This window comes from Podarcis bocagei, assembly GCF_964188305.1.
Source record: "Podarcis bocagei genome assembly, chromosome: W".
NCBI lineage: Eukaryota > Metazoa > Chordata > Lepidosauria > Squamata > Lacertidae > Podarcis > Podarcis bocagei.
In genome coordinates, this window is record NC_138131.1 from 96,224,833 (window position 1) to 96,233,787 (window position 8,955).

The following is an 8,955-nucleotide window of genomic DNA, read 5'->3' on the forward strand; positions in this document are numbered from 1 at the left end:
CCCCATTTACACAGGCTCTTTTGGAAGCCACATTAGCCCAGCTTTTGGTTCCAGATGACATCAAGCTTTTGGCACGTACAGTGTTACCCCAATCAGCAGGTGTTTTGTTTGCCCACGAATGGGAAACTGCCTGCCGTGCTTATGCTCCAGCTTTGTTTCAACAAATCAGGGGAAATAATCCAAATATTACCCTTGCAGACGTCATAGATGCCATGATGGGGCGTGGTCCTTTCACTCAAGCTTCAGTGCAAGCCACACTGCTGCAAATCTTATTGAGGGACACTGCTCTTGCTGCTAAACAAGCAATGAGAAAAATCCCAGAACCCACCAGTATTCAATCAAGGTGGGGTTCAATCAGGCAAGAGGCAAGAGAATCATATTCTTCCTTTATGGACAGGCTGCTTACAGCAGTGAGTCGTCAAATTGAAAATCCTGAAGCCAAACAAATAATTATCAAACAATTGGCCTTTGAAAATGCCAATGAGGATTGTAAGGTTGCGTTACAACCGATGATACACAATCCTGCCACAGACACAGCAGCCATGCTTCGCATTTGTCAGTCTGTTGGTACAACCACCCACAAGGCTCATCTGCTGGCAGCAGCGCTAAATGAAAACCAGCCTGTAGCCACCGATACAACTTGTTTCCAGTGTGGCAAACCAGGATCACTGATACCCCAGTGGGGGTAGAACAGTGGCCTCTACCAAAAGAAAAATCAGCAGCAGCGGCACCAGCTGTTTCTGAACAGCTTATTTCTGAACAATTGACTTTCGGCCACATTGAACCATCTTCATCCCACTGGCTCCAGCAGACAGGGAACGGTTTGCTTTTACATTGCCAGTATATAACAATTCGCAGCCCACCCAGTGATATCAGTGGGTTGTCCTGCCTCAAGGCATGCGGAACTCCCCTACACTTTGTCAACATTTTGTGGGTGAAGCATTGAAACCTTTCCGCATGCACCACCTAGAGGTGCTGCACACAAGCTGCATCTGGCAGTGTTTGCTACACCATTGTTGCCAACAGGAATTTATATGCTCAGACAGAAAAGAAGAAGACAATCTGCATTATAGAATGGCTACATTTACCACACACCCCACCTAAAAACATTTATTCCGTTGTTGAATCCACATCAGACATTGTTATCAAAGGACGTTCACGTGCTATAGCTTTGAGCGGTTCTGATGTTGCATCAATATATCTGCCCTTCTCACAGACTGAACAGCAGCATTTATTCATAACAAATGCTGCCGTGCAAATTGCCTTGGCTGATTTTATAGGTGTCATCACTTTAAAAAAAAAATCATATTTATTAAAGTTTCCAAAAAATATAGAAATACAAAGATAAAATACACTTAAAGCCTTACTTTCAATACCAACTTTCTGGGACTCCCCCTTCCCCCTCCCAGCTGTATTCCCCTTTCATGAATTTAGTTCTACAATCTCTCACTCCCCATTTAAAACTTAATTTGTTTAACCCACTATCCAATTTAAATTACACAATCTTACCTCCCTCCCATATCATTTACAAAAATAGAAAAAAAAGATTTTTCCCCCAGATCCACCCCAGTTTCCTTCCACGAATTCCCTTTTTTTTAAAAAAACATGTCCAATCAAAATGAAATGATATACAAGAGTTATATAAAGATATAAAAGATAAAAGATATAAAAAGATTCAAAAAATAGTTGCACAGCCTTTGGATTCCAAATCTCCCCCCCCCCTTCCCCGGTTTAGATTCCCTATGTCCATCAGTCTGTATGTTGTCAGCCTGGAGGTCTCGAAATCCATGGCCAGATTTCTCCCCAGTTCCACCTTGCCGGTTTTCTTTTAATTTATTTATTTTAATAATGTTTAACTTCAAACGTCCAATCTAAAAAAGGCCTTTAATTTCCTTGGTCTTTACCGCTCCTCCCTTTTTTCTTTCCATGTCGTAATCAGTCCTTTGTTCTTTTTATTCCTCACTTTCTCAGGTTTCTTGTCCTGTTCAGCTGCGAAAACGTTCTAATTCGGAAATCTGGTATCTCTACAGAGGTTTGTTGTTCAGGAACAAAAACTTACGTCCAGTCCCTTCCTTTTTTTTTTTAATTTAAATTCATCATTAATATACATATACAAGCATACAAACATACATTTCTTACAATCCTTAAAAATGTTCAAACATACTTACACTCAATCCCACAAATAGTTCCTTTCCCCATCACCATCCACCAACCCTTCACCCCACCTTTGTGTTTGACTTCCAATCTACTCAATTACAATTTCTTTCCACTTCTATTACTTTCTTTCACACACCTTTACCCTAATTTCATACTTCTTTTTCTATTACACATTGTTTTCCATCTTATTTGATATATCAGTATTTGAAACGGAACTTGTTTATTCTAATAGGAGTTCTGATTTTTCGATATGATTTTGCAAGTATCTTTTAAACACCTTCCAGTCCCTATCTATCTTTTCTTTTGAAATCCTTCCAATTTCTTCCATTGTTTTGGATATATTGTAATACTCCAATAATTTGGCAAGCCACTCTGTTTTTGTCGGTATTATACCACTTTTCCAGTTTTTCGCAATCAATAGCCTTGCTGCTACTGTTGCGTATAAATATAAGGTCTTACCTTCTTCCCTTAGGCTTCCTGGTACAATTCCCAATAGAAAACCTTCTGGCGTTTTCCTAAATGAGTATCTAAACATTTTTTTCATTTCATTATATATTATTTCCCAAAATTGTTTGATGTTTAAACAATTCCACCATATATGTATCATGGTACCTTTTCCCGTGTTACATCGCCAGCAGATATCGCTACAGTTTTTATTCATTTTTGCTATTCTTTCAGGTGTTAAATACCATCTATGTTGCATTTTAAGGTAATTTTCTTTCAGTATATAACACATGGTGAATTTCATATCTTCTTTCCACAATTTTTCCCATTGTTCAAACATAATATTTTTCCCAATATCTTGCGCCCATTTAATCATTGATGCTTTAACCAATTCATCCTTTGTTTCCCACTCTAAAATCAGATTATACAATTTAGATATATTTTTTGATTTTTCTTGTATTAAATATTTATCGAATTTTGATATTTCTTTTTCAAATCCTAACTTTTTGTCTTTTGCTAATCTATACTTAATTTGAATATATTGGAACCAATCACTAATATGAGCTTTAATCTCTGTGTAGTCCTTTAATTCCAATTCTCCGTTTTCTTCCTTTAATACAGTTTTATAGGTAGCCCAATTTTCTTTCATATTTAATTTTTTCACTGCGACAATTTCTGCTGGCGATGCCCACCAGGGAGTTTTCAGTTCTAAGAGTCTCTTATATTTCTCCCATATTTTATATATAGATTTTCTGATTATATGCCCTAGGAAGCCTTTATGTACTCTCACTTTTTCATCTATTAAATAGGCATGCCATCCAAATCTCGTCTCTACTCCCTCTAAATCCAATACATCCGAGTCATCTAATTTGATCCATTCCTTTAGCCAGGTCAGACCCACCGCATCGTGATATAACTCCATATCTGGGAGACCAAATCCTCCTCTCTCCTTCTTATCTATCATTATTTTGTGTTTTATTCTTGGCTTTTTCCCTGACCATATGAATTTAGCCAAATCTCTTTTCCAGTTATTAAAACATTTATCTCCTCCTAGTATTGGGATACTTTGAAATAAAAACATCATCCTTGGTAATATGTTCATCTTTATTACCGACATTTTCCCTAGTAAGGAAAGATTTAATTTTCCCCATACTTGCAAGTCATTTTTTATTTCATTCCATGTTTTCCCATAGTTCTCATTACTTAAGTCTATAGTATTTGTTGTTAAATTTATTCCAAGATACCTTATTTTCTTTTTAATTTCCAATCCTGTAATTTCTTGTAATTTCACTTTATCCTTTTCTTCCATATTTTTCACTAGTATTTTGGTTTTCCCATAGTTTAATTTGAATCCTGCTAATCTGCCATATTCGTTTATGCATTCCAATATTCTAGGTGTACATTGTAGGGGATTTTCTGTTGTGATCATAACATCGTCTGCAAAGGCTCTTAACTTATATCTTTTTTCACCAACTGCTATTCCTCTTATTTGGTTGTCCTGCCTTATTTTCTTTAATAGAACCTCTAATACTATTATAAATAACATTGGGGATAGGGGGCATCCTTGTCTTGTACCTTTAAAGATGTTGATTTCTTCTCCAAACTCTCCATTAATAATAATTTTTGCTTTCTGTTGGTTATATATTGCATTTATACCTTTTTGGAATTTTTCACCTAGACACAATTCTTTTAATAGTTTTTTCATAAATTCCCATGAGATTTTGTCGAAAGCCTTCTCCGCATCGATTGAAATCAGGGCTGCTTGTTTGTCTCTTCTTACTTGTAGATATTCCATTATGTCTATTATATTTCTGATATTATCCTTTATTTGTCTACCTTCCACAAATCCAGCCTGATTTTTATGTACTATTTTTCCTATAATTTTTTTCAACCTATTAGCCAATAATCCTGCGTAAATTTTATAATCGGAATTTAACAATGAAATGGGTCTATAATTTGAGACCGATTCCAAATCCGTACCTTGTTTTGGCAGACCCAGACCTAATGAACTTCTTCAAAGATTTTGAATTAATACTTCTACAAGAAACATGGTCAACTAGAGATATTAAAATTAATGGATTCACCTCCTATACGAAACCCGCTTTGAAAACAAACACGAAGGGCCGGCCGAAAGCAGGGTTCTGTTGTATGATCAAAGACAACTCAGGGTTTGAGATCAAGCAGCTAGAAAAATGCTTTCCACTTGCACAAGCTCTACTTTTAACACAAAAAGACGATACCTTGCTACTTGTAAACGTCTACATCCCCCCAACCAAAAACAACAGCAGCAGTGAAAATTGGTCACAGCTAACCTTCTATATAGAAAATTTGACCGATAAATACCCAAATGCTTCACTGATAATAGCAGGTGATTTTAATGCAAGAGTGGGAACCAACAATGAACAACTATGTAGCAAATTAAATTGGAATACTGATAATGATATCGCACATGCCCTGAAAATAGGACGTTTCTCCAGAGATAGGGTTGTAAACAACGAAGGCTTACGCCTACTCGAATTATGTAACAACTTTAATTTGCAGATTGTGAACGGCTCAACAGAAGGCGATAGAAGCGGGGAGTTTACATACTTCTCCCCCCGAGGATGCAGTGTCATTGACTATATTCTTGCCCCTTATAATATTATAAATTCGATCATGGACCTCAAAATTGGAACGCGTACTGAAAGCGACCATCAGCCACTATCGCTGTCTATAAACTTAAAGAACGAAACCAAAATAACTAAGTACAATATCATAGAACCTTCTCAATACAAACAAATGACTCAATTAAAATGGTCTCAGGAAATGAGTGCAGCAGTGGGGCAAAAACTCACAGCCAACCTGAGAAAACAAGTATTATCCAATTTAAAGACCACTAATCCCTGCAGTGATATTCTGAAAACTTATAATGAAATCTTCCAAATGTTTGTAGAGCTTAGTACTCCACTTAAAGGTTGGATACTTAAACATAGCGCTAGCCCCTGGTTTGACGATGAATGTTTCCAGCTAAAAAGAAAACTGCGTCAAACATTTAAAAATAATCGCATTAAACTAGAGCCCTCTTATCTCGATGAAAAAAGAAAATATCATTACATTCTGGCCGAAAAGAAACAGAAATATGCAACCCAAAAATGGCTACAACTATTTGACTCAATTCAGAGTAAAAACAACAAAGCGTTCTGGAACCTAGTGTACGGAGGACTGAAAGCCGAAAATCAACTAACCCAACCACCAATTGCAGAATCCAAATGGTCCCAATACTTTACATCTGTATTTAACAATCTACACAGTGAACTTAAAGGAAATGAGACCGCTATAAATAAAATCAATAAACTCCAGGAGTGGCCAAGGGTAGAAGAAGTGGAAATTAGAGAGATAGTTAAAAATTTCAAATCGGGGAAATCGCCTGGGCCAGACGGTCTACCAATAGAATTATTTAAGACCTATATAGATTGGTGGGCAGAACCCCTAGCTCAATTGTTTACTCTCATAGACAAAGATGGGATCATACCGGAGATATGGTTAAGATCAATAATTATCCCAATCTTTAAAAATGGCGACCCAAAAGAACCAAAGAATTACAGACCGATAAGCTTACTATCAGTGATAGGGAAAATCTACGCTAAGCACCTCCTATCCAAACTCCTTATATGGATGAAAAATTTAAATTTACCAGGGAAAGAACAAATAGGTTTCTCTAAAGGTTGCTCTACATTAGACCACTGCCTTATACTTATGCATTTGGTTGAAAAATATAGATCTCAAAGGCAATCTAAGATATATGCTGCTTTTGTAGATTTTCGTGGTGCATTCGACTCAATTGACCGCCCAAAGCTGTGGAGGAAACTCGCAGAACTAAAAATTGATCAGCGCTTATTGATTCTAATACAAAATCTATACTCTTCCAATGTCTGTCAAGTCAAACTTAACACCATAGGTCATCTTTCATCAGACATCCCAATCTCGAAATGGGTAAAACAAGGATGTATTCTTGCCCCCTTTCTATTTAACTTATTCTTATCAGACTTGCCAGATCACCTTCAAAAAATAGAATCACATGCCCCTAAACTTAATCAGAAACCAGTTCCTCTCTTATTATACGCAGACGATGCAGTCCTACTATCATTAACGAGCTTGGGTCTGAAACGTCTTATATCTTCTCTGACCCTTTACTGCGAATGTAATAAACTCTCTATAAATTACGAGAAGACAAAAATTTTGGTCTTCTCAAATGGTTGGAAACTAGAGAAATGGAAAATAAGAGGGCAAGAAATCCAACAAGTAAAAATCTATAGGTATCTGGGAATCTTATTCCAGAGCAATCTAGGGTGGGCAAGTCATCGCACAAATGCCATAAAACAGGCAAAGTGCACCTCATCAGCAGTTGCCCGTTTTTATTATCAGAAAGGTAATCAATTTATTCCTGCGGCCAATCAGATTTTCCAAACAAAAGTGCAAGCCCAGATATTCTATGGAATCCCGCTATGGATTCAAGCATATAACAGTGATTTAAATAAGATTCACTCCAGCTTTCTGAGACGTATTCTTGGACTCCCAGCTGCGATCAAATATGAGACAATGTGTGCAGAAATAGGCATACACACAATGGAATACTGGGCCTGGTCCACCTCAATAAAGTACTGGTTACGCTGCCACTTTCGCTGCTCTCCATCAAGCCTGCTCGCTGATCTGCTCAAAGACTCCTATAAATCAAGATGGTATCAGTACCTCGAAAAAAAGATTGAATCTTTAGGCATCGAGCTGGAGTCCCTGTATAATTCTAATGAGCAATACATTTTCCAAAATATCCTAGCTAGACTAAAGGATGTGGAGAGACAAAATATTATGGCGGCTGTAAACAAAACTTGCTCCCCCATATTCTATGATTTAAATATCTTAGATAGCAGAGTCAATTACGTCACTAAATTAATAATCCCAGCCCAACGTAGGGCTTTTATGCTGGCCCGGTTGAACGTCTTTCCCTCAGCATTTGTCTGGGGAAGATATCAAAACATCCCTAGAAACAAGAGATTCTGCAGATGCTCTATGAATGTCCCGGACACTGTAGAGCATATTCTCTTTCATTGCCCATTGTACAGTACGCTCCGTCAACGCGTGCTGTCCCCTCTTTTGGGTGGTCTGGAACCCCAGCAAGGTGAATGTGTGGGATTCTGCCTATCCGACGTTGACCAAAGGGTAACGGCGGGGGTAGCCGAGTTTTTGGCTGCAGTCCTCCAAGGAGCAGGTTAACAAGGAAAACCACTGATTTTATATGTATATATATATATATATATATGATTGTAACCAACTGCTGCCTTTTTATATATATTTCAAGGCTTTTACATGTTATTTTCTTTCTTACGGTTTTTATTTGCATAATGCCTAATAAAGGTTTGATTTCAACATTTTGACTATTATAATCCTCCCCTCTTTGTCTTCATATATCAATTCCGGTTCATATTTGCTTTTAACATACATTACAACCCCCCTCTTTTTTCTTACATCAGATGCGATGAATTCTTCCCCTAACTTTGGTTTTACCAATAGTCTTTTATGCTTAGTATTGATGTGGGTTTCTTGTAAGCAAGCAAGGTCCCACTTCTGCCTCTCTAAGATACGTTCTATTTTCTGCCTCTTCCTCCTATTATTTAGACCATTCACGTTCCATGATAACAATTTAAATTTCATTATTTATTAGTTAAAAAATTCTAAAGTTAATGGAAAGAGTTTACGTTATCTGCAGTGGTAAAGGAGAGGGGTTTTGTAATAGTTATTGGTCTGATTGCCAATATCAAACCACTGGCGTAGTTCTTTATCCTTCCACCCTTTGCTGAGCTTTTTCTTCTTCTTCCGCCTCATCCGATAGCTCTCCCTTTCTTCCTTCCTCATTTCTTACTTCACTTTTCCCACCTCCTAATTCTCCTCGATACTTCCTCCAAAACATATCTGCTTCCTCAAATGTCTCAAATCGTCTTCTTTTTCCTTTGAAGTTGAAGGAAATCCCCACTGGGTATTCCCATCTGAAAGATATTGCTTTGGCCTTTAATGCTTTTGTTAGAAATTGGAATTGCTGTCTCTTTTTTATCAGCCTAGGTGGGACTTCTCGTAAAATTATTATTTCCTTTCCATCTATGGTTAATTTGTTCTTACTCTTTAGTTGGAGGATCTTATCTCTCATCCAATTCGATGTGAATACAATGATGCAGTCTGCCGGCCATTTGTTCATTTTTGCTTTTCTTGAGTTCACTCTGAAGATTTTCTCTGTCTGTTCTATTATGTCTTTTTCCTGTAAATGTAGCCACTTTGCTAAAGTTTCAATCATCTTCTTCCAAATATCCTCCTTCTCCTCTTCTG